The 16,212-nt window shown below is 44.2% G+C and overlaps 1 long non-coding RNA gene across 1 annotated transcript; it reads right to left on the reverse strand.

Moving 5' to 3' along the window:
• Positions 1-1,563: 1,563 nt before the first annotated feature.
• Positions 1,564-15,984, reverse strand: LOC130151796 (uncharacterized). Its single transcript, XR_008822717.1, has 2 exons — positions 13,578-15,984; positions 1,564-6,059 (listed from the first exon to the last, which is right to left on the reverse strand). It is a non-coding gene; the product is annotated as an uncharacterized LOC130151796 (long non-coding RNA).
• Positions 15,985-16,212: the final 228 nt, after the last annotated feature.

Raw genomic sequence — 16,212 nt, forward strand, 5'->3', positions numbered from 1 at the left:
AGGGACTTCTACATTTTCTCACATTGAATTGGCATTCATCACCTTGGAAAGACAGGCTATATGAGTAAAAGCCTACCAATGCAAATCTCAGCGACTTCCCTCTCCCACCACCTTTCCTCCTCTTCAGCTCAACCCCTTGCAGGCAGCGCCCTGCCTTCCCTCCAGAAACCCGACAGCCATCGTGCTGTGCAGTTGATGTGATGCTGGCTGCCACCATGCCACACAATCTGCTTGTGCATTTAATTCATCTCTTCTCTTCTGTGTTCTCTATTTGGACAGTATCCTCTCTGGGATCAATGACTGGAACAAGGAGACCTTCTTGCTTGGCAGTAATTTGATAAATAAAAAATAATAGCAATAATGGTAATAAAAGCAGTGATAATAGCTATGACAGCAGCAACAGATTAACCAGGTTATTCATTTCACTCTTCAGTGAATGCAGTTGCTTGGAAAAATGGATCAGATAAGTCTTCTATGAACAACCAGTTCACTTAAAATACATGCAGGGTACTCACCTACCCACTGTGTCATGGTAGCTGTTCATGCAGGTGCTCTTAGAGCATGGCAGACAAAGTAAGGCATCTTTATATAGTTCCAGGAGGAAATTGTCTAGGATAAATGTTGTCACCTTACAATTCCTGCAGATATACATAGGGCAAGTGCCACTGCTCAGCCCATGCAGAGGGGCCTGTTGATCTGCAACAATGTCACTATGTGTGAGGCTCAAGTTTACTCACCTTGCACTGACAGCTAGTCACAGGCTCGGACCAGAATGAGGTGTCGCTAGCTGCCCAGGACACTTCTGTGCACCACGATGCCAGAACCCCCTCAGAAGTCCAGGGTGTAGCATTTTCAGTAACACTTAACTGACAGGTGAGCCTGTGTTTTCTTTTCAAAATACTTTCACCAACCTAAAACCAAATGGCAGACAAGCTTTCAAAAGTTTGATGATAAATGCCCCCAAAGGTTCTTTTTTTGTTGTTTGGGCAGGAGAGAAACAAGCTAGAGGATCCTTCCCAGACCTATAGGGCCAATTTCAGTTTCAGTGTGAGGCTCTCTCCACCAGCAGATAGTTAATTTATTGCACTGAATTGCTGAAACATCACGTGTAAGGATGGCTTTTTGATTGATATGTGAAAGTTAGGAAGAACCCAACCAAAACACCACAAACCCAAAGGAAACAGACCCTGTTTTGCTGTCAACAGCCTGACAGACACTAGGTGAGGCCCCATTTTCCCTACGGGCTATCGAAGAGTAACTCAATCAAGGCAGTGAGATAAATGGAGATGACACAGTCATGCCGGGACTGGAAACATGCCTCTAGCAGTGGCAGCAGAGTGTGTGTTGTTTGCTAAGGAAGAGATGTAGATTTCTGCTTCAAAAGGCTGTTGTGAGCAAGTGTGAACATGCTGGGCCTTTGGCGTCCCAGCCATCAACTGTGGTGGGAAGCCAGGACCTTCCCTAGAGACAACGGCTCAGGTACTGCAGTGAAAATAACTCTGTGTTGAGAAAACCTAAGGCTTTTTAAATTACTTATTGCAGTAATAAAGCTGAAAACACAAGTCAGTCTGAAAATTTACTAAAAAAACCACAAGAGAGCCAAAGACATTTTCCCAAGGGATTATTGTCCTTACCAGGACCCCAAGAAGTGGGATCGTGCGTGCTTTGAGTTATCAGGTTATTCTGGGGTTAAGGCTTTTCTCCAGAAAAAATTTTATCCAGGACTTAAGACAAGGTTGGCCAATGCTGACACGAAGCTGTTTGGTTTTCAATAAAACAGCATTTTTGACCAAAAAAGTGTTTTTTTGAAAAGCATTTTCTTGGGTCAGGTGCTTTTGCACTATGTCCAAATGTGCATGGTACCAAGCGCTCTTCTAGTGTTCAAATACTCTGCATTTTTCAGTCACAGATTTGAAAAAAATGTTTTGAACTTGGGAAATATAAAGCAGTTCCTGCAGCCAGATGAACCTACAGCGGATAGTTGGTTTGGACATTCTAATGGCTGGTTTTATTTTGTATCCAGATACTGGTTTGATGGTGAAAAAGTTTTGTGAAGATATAGTATTTGCAAAATTATTTTTGATGAGATGGTTCCTGAGGTACTGAGAGGAAGGCGAACAATATGGAGACAGGAGCTGTGACTTTATTCTGCTTTGTGAAAGCATTTTGGCTTTTTCCCAGTCTGGAACAAAACCAGCTTTAGGCTCCCTCATAAGTCTGTCCCATAGCAGTGTCATTTCCTGCCAAGTCAGATAACAGTGCTGACCAGGTGCCCTGGTTTCTTCAGAACTTCGGTGGATTCTTGAGAAAAGTGTGGAATGGACTATGAAAAGGAATAGCACAGCCCATGCAAATCCCCTAGAAGCCCTTATCTTTCATGTTATGTTCAATTCATTTTATCCCAGCTGTGACACTCCTGCTGCCAGGGTGCTACAGGCATTTTCACTGATGATATACAAGTGCCTCAGTTTTCCTGCTGCTTTCAGCCCTTGAAGCCTGTCTCAAGGGCACATAGGCAGAGGAACCCCTCATCTTCCTGGAGAACATCACGTGGTCAGTGGGATGCAGAGCATGTCTGCAGCATTTCTTCAGAGTCTCTTGCAGCTATTGGAAGGACTCCCCATGGACTGGAAAAAGGGCCTTACAATTCCTCCAGGCAAGTGTTGAAAGGCATCTTCAGACTCAGGAGACCAACGTACCTCCAAGTGAGGATCAGAACTTTTTCTTCATACAGGGTGAAGGGCATCTACTGAAAAGGAAAAACCAGTACAGATGTAGTTTTCAGGTACTTATTCTTACGTATTCTTAATTATTCTTACATTATTCTTAATGTTGAAGGAGCTTGACCACAGGATGTATCTAATAGACTAGGAAGGTTCAGGATCAAGACTTGGACTCATGTGACCAAAAGTGAGTGTCTACACTTTGTCTCCATGCATGTTATCCTCGACCCATTAGTGAAAAGTGGAGAGAAATGGTGCAATTCACCTCTTCCTAAAACAGGTGTCTTGAACAGGGCAGATGAGCAAGACAGTAGCAACCTGACTATAAAGGCAGCTGACATACAGAGGTTAGCTCCAGCACAGATTCTGTGGCAGGTCCCTCAGTGGTGGGAACAGGGCAAGGCAGAAAGGCTGGCTGCCCGCTGCATGCAGCTGGTGGTGCCTGGGCACTGGTGTGGGGTGAGGCCATCACTGGCCCCCGCTCAGGGCTGCTGCCGTGAGCCCCCATGCTTCCCCCTGCTCTCTCTGCCAGGGGTGCCAACCCACAGCAGCTCTGCAGAGCGATAATGATGTAAAGCAGCTGTGACCTGAGAAGTAAGCTCTCCCATGCCCTTGTCCCTGCTCCTTGCTCCCGTGCCCTCCCAGCCTCCCTGCCTGCAAAACCAAGAGCCCAGCCACTCGGGCTCTGGAGCCTCCACTACAACACATGCGATAATCTTCAGCTGGATCAGATGGACCCATGCCAAGGTGACCCCAGGACTGGCATGATGCATGCACAGCAATAAGCTTTTATCCTCTCTTTGCCAGGAACCAATTTACAGCAGCGAAGTGCTGTACTTGCCTGGCAAGTCAATCTCATTGTAAGAGCTCAGGAGGCATTGCTTTCAGCGCCAGCAGAAGATGCTTGACAGCACTGCTCCTGCACACAGGTACAGTTACAGGTAACTTCTCTGAGAGTTTTTCTGATCAGCCCATTTTGAAAGCCAGAAAGACAAGTGGTAAAGGAATAAGTTCCCATGTGCACTCTCCATCTACCCAAGGACAAAAGCCAGGCAAAGGAGCTGTGTGTCAGTCCTCAGTGTGCTCCCGTGCTACTGCAGAGATCTCATATGCAGGGCAGGAATCTGTCAAGGAGAAGACTGCTTCCTCCCCTGTGGTCACAGGGAATGGGGACACCCACAACTCACCAAGGTGTCTATGTTCATGCATGGGGTGAAGCTGTAGCCTCCAGAATTGCTGCAGTTTGGGGAATCTCAAATCTCTGGCACAGAAGTAAGCATGAGCATCTCAAGTCTTGTTGCCTACTTGTAAGATCATTTTTTCAGTCTGTTTTAAGACTGGTGAATTTCAGGGAAATCGCAGCAGCTACCTTACATGAAAAAGCATATGATCTATAGACAGACCTGAATTTTAGAATTTATGCCTTCTCTATTGGAGATGAAGATGTCTCCCTAGTCCTCCTTCAAAGATCCAGAGAAAGCAGAACATTGTGAACTTGGTTATGGTAAAGACCTGTCCACCACAAAAAGAAAGGACCCACGTGTTGTCTGTGCTTTGCAGCACACACACTGCAATTCTGGGTAGCAGAAGCTTTCCTCTGGAACGAAATTAGGCAATGGTATCATTCTTTTCACGCACCACATGTGCTGTCTTTCATTTTGAGGATTTCATTGTGCCTTGCAAATGTCAACTGCTTAAGGCACACAGCTCAAGTAGGTATAATTTATCGTTTTTCATGATATTTATTACCAAGATCATTTGAGTGGAACCCAGGTGTTCTGGGGCAGAAACCCTTCCTCCTCAGCAGGCAGCACTCCCTGGCCCTCAGGGAGAGAAAATCCTCTTCAAAGTGATTCCCAGGAATTCATTTCCTTAGCCTGTGATTAGGTTTTCTAGCCTTTCTCGGATCTGAGTCCCGGTCTTTTACATTTATGCATCTGGGCATACATCTGAGTTCTGGGTGCGTGGATGCCCAAACTGACAGTCCTGACAAATTTCTTCCCAAATCTCCATGAGACCCTCTTTGTTACGAGGGGGCACTGCCTGTCCACAGAGAGAGCCTAGACTTAGCTGGGAACAGAAATTCACAGCAGCCATAGGAACCTTCCTGGCCAGCATCCTGCCCTTTGGGGTACAGGGTCCCAGCCTTCCTGGATTTTCCTTGTAGGTGTGCCATGTGCTGGCTAATGGTCCATGACTGGGCATTATTTTTTTTTTTTTTAGTTTTTACTTGCTTGCCAACTCCATGTCAGCTGGGACGTTTTTCAGTCCTTCATTTAGACCATGGTGAATGTGAAGTGATGAAAGATAAATTTAACGCTTGAGAGTGAATATTGCGCCTGTATTTGACTTTGCAAAATTTTTAGGCTACTTTGATCTTAAGCTCATATTTTTGCCCACTCATCGGTGAGAGTTGATAGAAAAACCCAAGCCTTTTAAAGTGACTGAATTGCATTGTTTTTACTCTGGTAGATTTTATAAGTATTTTATAGAAGTAGGGCAACCAACTGCTTTAAACCCAAAGTTTCCTACAAAACTACTTGTCCTTTAAAGTGACTACTGAGCAATCCTGATACGAAACCTGTGCAACCTGTGTTCCCAGAAGTGCTAGTGCAGTTTATAAATTTGTTATTATTGACAGCAACGTGCACCCTATAACACTTGCCAAGATGAATACGAAGCATCAGAAACTAGGCTATGTGTATGGCCACCTTTTACTTATCTGGTGAAGTTTCCATGTAGTATCTGGAAAAATACAGTTTTCTGTTATTTGGCCTCTGTTATGTTGAATAGAGTTGGGATAACATGAATGTTTTGAGCAGTGTCTAAGCAAGGGGCCAGGGATTTGGGAACAAATAAAAGAAAATTATGTTGAATGGACATATATACATATGTTTTCCTGAGTTTCAGGGTTTTAACCGATTTCCAGGTCTTCTGCCTTTAATAAATGGCTTCATTTTGTTTCAGTTCCCCCTATGAGATCATCCACATTTGAACCAAAGTACTGAAATGTCTTTTGACCAAGATGACTATTTTGAGATAGATTTACAGAGCACATTGACAGAGGCATGTTCTTCACTTGTGTTTTGGCACTGTAGATTGTTCATGGAGAAGAAAGAAGAAGAAAAAATTCCACATCAGTACTGGCAAAAGGTTTCTGTGGAGTAGTAGAGTAGAGAACCAGAGCTAGAGCATCTCCCAAGGGGTAGCTTCAGGCAGAGCTTTGGGACGTGCCTGGCTTCACCTTTTTGTGTCCCTGCTTCCCAAATGAAGGTGTCTGTAAGTAGGCTATTTTGGCTGTGTAGCAGTAAAGAAAGGTTCTGCCTGATGACAGCCCTGGGGAGAAAAAATGGAGAGATTAGGCAACTTGTCCAAGACAGGCTTACATTGTAAAATAAAAGAGAGAGAGCAGATGGAATGTGAGACTTGAGCTTGTACAGCCAGTGTGGCTGAAGAGGTAAAAACAACGATGGGGCTACCAGTATCTACATCAGTATAAATTATATTTCTTACTTTCTGTAAATAAATTACACAGGAGTAAATGCATCCATATGAGGGGTTGTACTGCTTTAGCTGTACAATTATAGTTTAAAATATGCTGGTCTTGCCCGTAGGAAAGTGTTCAGCCTCAGCAGACAGAGAAGCAACACGAGTAGCCTTGTGGACCTCCCTCCTCTGCTTGGGTGCCCTGATCCTGTCTGCTCTCTTCTAGACCTGGTTACCCTCCCCATGCGGCCAAGCCCTGGCCCTGCTGGTGCCTTATCCTTCTGCTATTCATGACAGGCTGCTCTGGCTTGTAGATAGCCATGTGAAAATAATCAACTGCTACAAGCAGCCTTCGGCACAGAAAAGAGCTGCTGTTCAATACACAAATTAAAGCAAACCAGCTTTCCTTGTGAGAAATGCTCAAGGCTCAACCCTTATCAGGCTAAGCTTAAGATAAGTGTTGCAAAGGACAGGAATATTCAGAGGTGATGGGAAATAGTGCTGTGACACCTTTTTCTCTCTGGCACAGAGCCGGCCAGAGACTATGGTGGCTCCCAGTACTTGCCAGGGGAGCTGCTCACACATCTGCCGTGTCCCACATCTGTAGGTGTACTTGGAGGTGCAGCTGCTGGAGCACATCTAGTTATGCCAGCCATGATTTGCCAGTGATGAGCAATCTACAGCCATCCCTTAGCACAGGTTTTCTGGTTTCATCCAGGGTAGAGCCCTTGGTCTACTCTTAAAGCAGGATCTCCAAAGATTTTACCTGGCCTGCTTCTCTCTTGCCAGAGGGCAGTCTGATTGCTGAAGAGACAGCCACTGGTCAAGTTAAAATGCCAACGGGAACTGGTACACCATATGAGAGGGAGGACCCCCACAATGTGTGTTTAGAAAGGACAGGAGTAAGTCTTACAAACTGTTTTCGCAAGGTATTTCACTGATAGGTGCTGAAGTCCTGACTCATTCCCACAGTGCTTTAAATCGATAATGACTTCCTATGGGCAGAAGGCGTCATATGCAGGTTATCTTTGCTTCACTGAGTTCCAAAGCCTTGTATTAGCTTGTATATGGGCTGAAAAGAAAGATTTTTGCACAGTTATTTATCTCCAGACCATTCAGGACTTTGGGAAAAAGTATTACGTTAAAATATCTGTCTTTTTGTATGTTACTTTCCGTTGACACAGGAAACTGAAGTTTAGGGCACTGTGTACAGGCAGGTGCTTGCCCACATTTGCCATTCAGAAAGCAACAGATTCCAGTCAGTTTTGGTCCATCACTGAGACACACCTCACTCCTCAGTAACACTAGGAACAGTACATGCCGTGTGGCAGTACACGAAGGAGAAAGGAGAGGCACAGAGCTGCTAGGGGCTACAGCTCTGGAGTCATGAACTGGTCAGCGGGCAGGAACTCACAAGCAAGGCTTCAGCGTCCTGAGGAGACACAGGCAGGGAAAAGGTTCAATAGGGAACCTGACTCTGTCCCCTCTGGAAGGAGATGATCTTGGGCAGAGGTGACCTTGGGAAGGGAGTGATTTAAGCAACCTGGGGAGCAGAGCTCCCCAGCTGTCACACCACAGAGCGTGGGGAGGGAGGCAGTACAAGAGTAGTAGAGGGGCAAGAGGCTTGTGGAGGCAGCTGTCTTCCCCCAAAAGGGCTGGAGCTGGCACGTCAGCAGATATATTCAAGCTCCCCGTCTCCCTAAGGGTGTGAACTGATCCCATGCTGTTGAGGTCTTAGCACTGGTTAGCAAGTGAAAAATGGTCCAGAAATGTACAGCTTTATTAACTCTTGTGAAAACATTTACACAGGCCAGTTTTCATTCTTCCTTCTTGGAAACCTTTTGGACCAGACCTCTTCAATTTAGACAATGTCTCCATTCCTGAAGCATCCTGTGACAGGGAGTATCAGCTCTCTTGGTCTCATGAGACCAGGGGTTAGCCATGTTTTGCTGCTTAAAGAATGCCAAGTCCTATAGCTCGTTTTTTCCTTTCAGCTCTGTACAGAAAGAGCAGATACAGATGGGTTCAAACATATCAGTCCCAGCTGTTGTGCATGATAGGAAGGAGAAGGAAGGGACCAGCAATCAGTGTCTGCCAGGGAGGAGTTCCTACATAAGAAAACCTTGGTGCTAGAGCTGCTGGGAATTGTGGCTTTAACCACTATAACAAGGAAACAGGGCCATTTTCTTTTTTGTGCAAAAGCAGGAAGGAGTGTGAAGAACATATTTTGGCACGTATCCCAAAGCTGGAGTTTAAATTGTGATCCTCACAGTATTGCCCACACGTACAATTCTGTCGATGTGATAAAGCACAGGATTACTGCCACAACCATAGGGGCTGGATGAAAGCACCCATCCCTGGGGTTGTGTGCTGGATATTGCAATATTGTATTCATGGACTAAGTATATGTTAGTGACTACATCCAAACCTGGGGTATCTCATGAGCTCCCACGATATGGTAACATTTTAAGAAGACCAGAAATTAGTTCTACTGGTTTGTTCAAGGCAAGAACTTTTTAACCCTTCCTTGGGAACCATTTGAGAAAAGGGAGCTTGGGTCTCAGGAGTCTGATATAATAGAGCCCAACACATTACAATAAAGGAGGACAGGTACAGATGTAATTGAATAAATAGGGCTTTCGGTGAATGAAGAGTTTTCAATGCTATTGCATGTCAAGGAAACATTGTCCATCATCGGATAATGTGTTTTAATCAGAAAGGGTCAAGCAGGCAATGCAACACTACATAAATTGCGGACAGACCTGCTGAAACCCTTACAGATTCAGCTTGTGCATGGAATATGGTTTCAAAGCTTTGTACTTTCATCTGTTTAAGTGTCTACTTGTTCTTTTGAATCTCTGTAAAAATGTAGCCACACATTACTCACTGTCAGAAGAAATTTGACTCATCTGCCTCAAAAAGGTTACTCTAGGAATTCTTGAAATGATTAAAAAAAAAATGGTTCTAACTCTTGACCAAGCTCTTCAGTACTTAACTAGGAAAAGACATCAGGAAGAACTTCACAACATTATGGACAGTGAAACTTTTGAACATGGAGTGAACTCCTTGAACATCCCATGGAGCCCATACAGTTTCCATCACTGCAGGTCTGTAGAAAGAGATTAGACAAGCACCAGTCAGCAATTACTTTGTTCTCCCTACCCGAGGGTAGGGAATGTAATGGACACTCATTCTATTCTCTTTCTATGAGAGGAACACGTTTGGCCAGAAACAAATGGGACAGAGATTTCATGTGTTGTTCTCATCAACGATCTCATTGCTGAAAAGGTCCTGAATAAGCAAAAGGATTATTTAAATGACTGTAAAACATTAAAGTAGCTGAGCTAAGTCAGTAAGTATTCATCAAGAGCTGCTAGAATGTACTTTGTGTGATGGGATCCTCAGGGATATTTTGCTCACATGCTTGATTAAGCATCCTAGATGCTAAATAGGCTTTTGAGTAGGTTGAGTTGAAGATCATGAAGTATGGTGAGGTTAGAAGAGTATTGGGGCCATATTTTATGAAATGAGCCTGAAGTTTACGTAAGTGGCCAGCTAATCTGAAGGAGCAATTCATCAAGTTTTTCCTTTGCCTCTCGCCTATGTCCTTATGTGAAGGAAAAAAGCTGATGTGATCCAGATGGGTTGAGCATGCTAGTCAGATTACCCCTGTGGATGCTCTTCATCTGCTCACACTGCTCAGTCAAAAAAAATCAATGGGCACGCCCTATTGCTAAGCCCCACATACAGCTAAGAGGCAGGCCAGCTATATTTGAATCTTTTCTCTGAACCAAAAATACACATGGTAGGTGACATTTGTAGGTAAATATAATGTTTGAATAATTGGCAGTGATATCTAGAAAAGTTTTGTGTGTTTTTATTATTTTAAAATATCTGAAATATTAAAAAATGGCACATAAAAAAGTATTTATGGGTAGCTTATTTTCCCTTTTCTCTCTTCATCCCTCCAGTCAAAATTGTGCACAAGTCTGAGAAGTCAGCTGCCTAAAGAAATCTTTTGATGCAGATTTCATATGGCCCCACACCTCAGATTTTATCTTGCTCTTATCTGAAGCTAAGCATTTTTTCTTATATCACCTCCTAGAAATGCTGATCAACGAGAAAGACATTTCCTTTTTTATTAGTATTCACACACAGAAGAAAAATTATGCCTTTATCTTGGGGGCAAGAAACCAGCTTTTGCCTTTTCATACTGAAGCCAACCCTATCTTAGCTACTGAACTTTATTTTAAAGTGTCAATAGGATAATGTCTTGATCTGTACTGAACAAACTTGTTTCTTTCACAAGGGCTGGCTTGGACTGTTAGACCTTCAAATGATGTAAAACTACATACTTCTATGGCTTAGATCATAGCTATAGCATTTTATACCAGCAAAGGAGGTGGTGCAGTTTATAAAAAAAAATAAATTAAACAGTTTATGCTTGCATTTGAACATCTGTCTCACAATGGATGAAACCTTGAGAACCTGAAATTCTCTGACATTATCTGAACGAGCATGTTTCTCCCCGCTTGACACCAAATTACACTGCTGAGTCTGAGCAGAGAGGTGCCTTTGCTTCCCTAAGGAGGGCTGCACGCCTGGCTCTGCTGGGGAAAACAACAGTTTGACCCATACCATCTCCTTTCAGGGGAGGGCACCCTGGAAATGATGGGCATTGACCTAAGACTGCATACATCTGTTTTGTCATTTTTGGTTTGTCATCCATTGAGGACGCTGTTAAGATCAGTTGCTCCAGACTTGTTAGGACCTTCAGTAGACATGCTGAATTGCTCTGTGTTTCTGTGGGATAGCAGAAGTCTAACCAAAAGCAACAGCAGCTGTTTTTGATGATAATAGCTTTTTCCTTCTGTGTAGTTGTGCAAAACACCTGTCTATAGGACAGGATTAAGAGGTTAATTCCTCCTTCAGCACTGCATGATTTAAAGACAAAAAGCTGAAGGAGGCTTTCTGTTCCAGTGAGCCTGCATCTGTTGCTTTTCGTTAAAAGGCAAGATGTGTCAGCAGAAGGCCGAGTTAACTCATGGGCACTGTGTTGATAAGGATTTACATTCTTATCATGGTTAGAGTTTTATGATAAGGATTTGCTAGGAGGCTGTGATATCTGGGGGAGGGATCACAACAGGTTGTAGGAAAATGAATGCAAGGAGTGCTGCAGGTTGAACATTGGAAGGGGTGGGTCACTGAATACCCTGTCCGAGGGCTCTGGAGACACAAGGACACTGCAAAGCAGGGGTAGCTAACTCCAGGGAAGTGGCCTGGACAGTACAGCTGAGCACCATCAGTTTGCAGAGTGGTGAACCCTTCCAAGAGTTCAAGAGCTGTGCAGTCCTGAGCAGCATCCAGGGCCTCTTATGGGTAAGGAGGGCCATCAGGTCTTAAACACGTGCTTAATTTTAAGCGTGTGAACAATCCCACTGACTCTGTGGTTAGCGTACATAGAGGTGCTAACTACATGGAAACCCACATAGTTGGTCTCTCACTCCAGCCCAGCTTGCAGTGTGCTGCCTGCTGAGCAAACAGATAGGAGGGGAACAGTGCATGCCCACCACTGCTACTCACTGGTTAGTGGCATACCTGATTATGGCTTGGCTGGCATCCATATGGTGCACCAGTTGTGCCTCCCTGTCTGTACACACAGCACTTTACAGGAGCGTTGCTGCAACAACAGACGGATGCAGTGACTTCGTTTAAAGCAAGCCTGCTGGCAAGATGAAGAAGTAATCTCCTCTCTCCCTCCCATTTGTCTTTCAGCTGGAGGGAACCATGCCAGTCAGTATGTTGTAGATTATTCAGATCCTGGCAGGAAGATTCAAAATCAAAAGGCCAGTGAATGGGGGTGGAAGGGAAAGGCTTTGAATCAAGCATACTCTTTATTCTTTTTATTGGGTGCCAAGAGCTTTCGTGAGCCGAGTGGAAGCTGTTAGCACTTGAAAACCTCTCCTCTGAGTCCCCCAGACCTCTCTCTATGCCTGGGCATAGGAAGGGTGGAAGTCCTATCACTTCACTTACATACATAAAGTTAGTCATCTGAGCCCAGGTCTGTCACCTCAAGTCTCCTGGGGAGAAACAGCCTCCTTCAGGTGCAATTCTTCTTGCATTAAGACACCTGGATACCTATTTCTCTTCACTGGGTATAGAAGGAGGCTTGGGCGTTTAGTGTCTCAGACCACTGTACTTTTAAGTGTCCAAAGTTAATAAGAGAATTCTCTTAGTAAATTATGATAAAAAAATATCAGTAGGCATGCTGGATCAGACCCAAAGTCTACCTATACAGAGGGACTATTATGTGCCCCCATCCAGTTGCAGGTGGCTGGGAAGGACACAGAAGCAGGGTGAGAGTGCAGAATACTTTCATCTCAAAGTAATTCCTTTCTCAGGGACTTCACCCCACCAAGACCTTCAATCTGATCTTTCTTTGAGAAGTCAAAAATCAGTAACAGCCAGCTTAAGATAGATCTTGATCCAAATGATAGAACTGCTTGACCCAAATGCTGCTTTCAAATACGTGTATGCAATATTAAATCAGAGTATTTTTGAGAGTAGCTTTCCACACACCCTGAATGCAACTTGCTGGAAACAGATAGGTTCATGGATTTCTGATGACTGCCTAATTTCATGGAAACACAGTGTGGTGAGACTTTCTTGCCTAGGCATGATATAAGCAAGGAGATCTAGGATTGTCTAAACGTTTTATTTTATGTGTCGTCATATATCCCTTCTGTCCCCCATGTGCCAATCTAGCAAGGTATGGGTGTCCTGTAGGTTCTGCACCATATCTATCAGCCCTGTGCAGTTTTCTCACACTCCTTGAGGTGTCTCAGGTGGCATTAGATGCTTGTGCATAGACAACTGAAACCTGGTGGTGGTAGCTGCTTAGCTGACATGCTAGCAAGGTGCTGCTGACTCACTCAACTCCGTGGGCTATGATGGGACCTTGCAAACCTGGTGTACACGGACAGACCTTCACTGAAACTAGATCTTACTCTGGGTGCCCACTGCTAACTCCTCTGTTTGCCGAACACAGTGCTCTAATGACACTGTTAAACCACATATCTCTTTTTGATTAATTTGATTTTTAAGATTGATTAGGAAATTAAGATAAAATTTGCACACTTAAAATGAGAACAAACTGAAAAAAAGCATGTTAGAAAAGGCTCAATCAATGATGTTAAATTTACCAGGCTGTTTAGAAAGATCACTTCCAGCCATCATATACACAGATGCATCTATACTCAATAAAACTAATTTAAAGGAGACCTGAGTTTTATCCTGCGTGATCACTGCCCTTCCTTTCCAGTTCAGTAAACAGCACATATTCCACACTTATATACCATGAACACTTACCAGCTGTGCACTGCCATCTTCACACTGTGTGACTCCACACTGCTGCTTGAACCTTCACATTTCTGGTGTAAGGGGGTTTTAACTCCTTCCACCTAAGCCCTGTGTTAACACTTTAGTGCGTAGGAGCAGTATCTCTCCTGCTCTCCGTTGCTCTGTGTGGGTGAGTCCAAGAGCTGGAGTCCCCAGAGAAAGGAGGCAGCCAGCATCTCACCGCTGCTTGATCTCAAGCTGCTTTTCCTGGTGCTGCTTGGGAACAAGGACCCACACGTTAGCTCAGCAGCAGATCAGCAAAAACTGGTTCAACCAACTTGTAAACTCCCACCAAGAGCCATGGTGAGGCTCTAATGAGGTAAACAAGAAATTTAGGGGGAGAGGTGTGGGGATGTAGGGGTGTGTGAGCAGGGAATCTCTATTCCCAGAGATGGTTACAGGAACTTGGAAAGGGATCATACCAGGGGCAATTCCTTGGTTATCCCTCACCTCCTCCACCATGCTTTGGATCAGGAAAGGAAGTTCAGGTTTTTATTAAAACTTAGAAGCTGCACTCTCCTTTCTTGTATCTGTCTGAAGGACAACTTAGCTGCAAGTTCTGCTAATGTGACCCATCAGCATCCAAAGGGTTCAGTTAAAAGGATGAATGTTATCTTCTTGTTATCTCCAAGAGTCATTTTAAGGATTTGGCTCCTCCAGTTTCAGTAAAAAGCAAGATGTAGGTTTTATTTTTACCTCATTTATCAAATATTCTTGGAGTTTATCTCTTCATCTGCAACTTTTTTTCTTATCTTTTGTCTCCTTTTACCCCTCATCAAGGTTCTTAAATCTGTTTTATATGTCTGGATCTAGGATCCACATTTCTTCTTGGATGATGTTTCTTCAAGCTAAGTGAAGAAATGGTGTTATATGCAAGAGGACCATTTAAAGGTCATTTATTCAGTACAGCAGAGTCTGTCTGCTGGTGCAGAAGGGGATGTGTCAGGATGTGTCAGATGTGCATGCAGAACTGCTGGAGCAACGCAAGCTGACTCTTCCTTTATCTGTTATAACTTTTGAAAGCTGAAGATGTTTATGTGCATCATAAAGATATGTGCATTATAAACATTCAGACATCTGCTGGGAAAAGCACAACTACATTGAAAATGATTACAATATGTTCAGGATTCCTGGTTTTCATATCATCCAAGAAAACTAGAGTACTCAAAACAAGGACCTCTGTACAAAGGTCTTCTCCAATGTCCAAACCGAGTGTTTGGAAAACAGAAGTTGGTCCACCATGAACAGATCATTCCAACATACTAATTCATTAGCCTCTGTTGCGCAAAAACCAACAATCCTTTAATTTCACACAGGCTTGTTCATCTGGAGCTCTCCTCATCTTGTTTAAGTCTTTTTGCCAAGAGTTATAGGGAAAAGACAGAAACTGCAACAGAGTCCAAAAAATTTATCACAAAATGAAAACAATCTTCTTTCCCACATTACACACACACACCCCCCCCCCCCCCCCCCCAGAAAATCCAGCTATCCATGTTTGTAAAATTGTAAAATTTCAAAATTAAGTAAACCATCTTAGTTTTCTATTTTTGGTCCTGCACAAATAAGAAGTTCAGGGTGAGGCGTACAGGGACTGTAGGGCAAGAGGTATCTACATGTAAATGGGGGAGTGGGGAAAGAAATTTAGGCCATACGTTTGGAAACAGTTTTTCACTCTTCCAGTGAGACATGTGTCAAAGAGACCTTTCCAAGACCAAGAGCAGCAGGGTGTTCCCATCTGTGAAGGATCTTCTCTCAGTGGGATGCTAGTGAAGAGCAGAGTTCTCCCTGTGTGGGCTGGACTGCCTTCCCACACCCCACCTCACCCAGCGGGGCGTACAGCCATGGCCCCCGGGCTCTCTGATGGGGCAGGGTATGGCAGACCTAAGGGCAGTGTAGCATTTAGCACAGGCTCTGCAAGCCTGCTTGGATCCTGTGCACCATCCTGAGGGACCTCTTAGTCTCTGCCCCCCAGTTCATTCACTGTTCTTCAGTTAGCTTGACTAAAACTATCTGTCTAGGAAACATGTACACTTAGACAACTGTATTTCCTGACCGTGCTAGAGCTTCACTTCTGGCACCTACAGGCAACTCTCAGTGTCAATGGTGAGGCTATCTGAATGACAGGTCTGCTCAGAGGCAGCTGCGAAGCCCATGGAGGGCAGCAGCATGCTGGTGTCTTCAGAAAAACGCACTTTCATGTGAGAAACCTTGGTGTTTCCCCAGATTGGTAGGTGTGCAACAGAAATCTATAGCTATGGTGTCAACAGAGCCCTGCAGTGCATCTGAACACTGGGGAGAGGCCACATGAAAGTATGGAGAAGGGGAGATAAAGGCAGTTCCCAGTGACCAAAGTCAGTAGTCCCAAGCGAAGCATGGAGCTTGGCACTTTTGAAGTCTTCAAAGCATTACGAACCCACCTCACCTAACAGCTGAATGAGTAGGTCAGACTGCTTTTACACAGTAAGAAATGGGCACAGTTTAGCTCTTTCTAAAACAGAGGTGATTTGTTCTGTGCAAATGCACTGTGGACATCTAAGGCTAGGGGAGACGAACCCTGCTCTAGGAGTCCAGCTTTTCACATCTGTTCTCTCAAAGCTGGGATTTG

The sequence above is a fragment of the Falco biarmicus genome, chromosome 6 (genome assembly GCF_023638135.1).
Source record: "Falco biarmicus isolate bFalBia1 chromosome 6, bFalBia1.pri, whole genome shotgun sequence".
Lineage (NCBI taxonomy): Eukaryota > Metazoa > Chordata > Aves > Falconiformes > Falconidae > Falco > Falco biarmicus.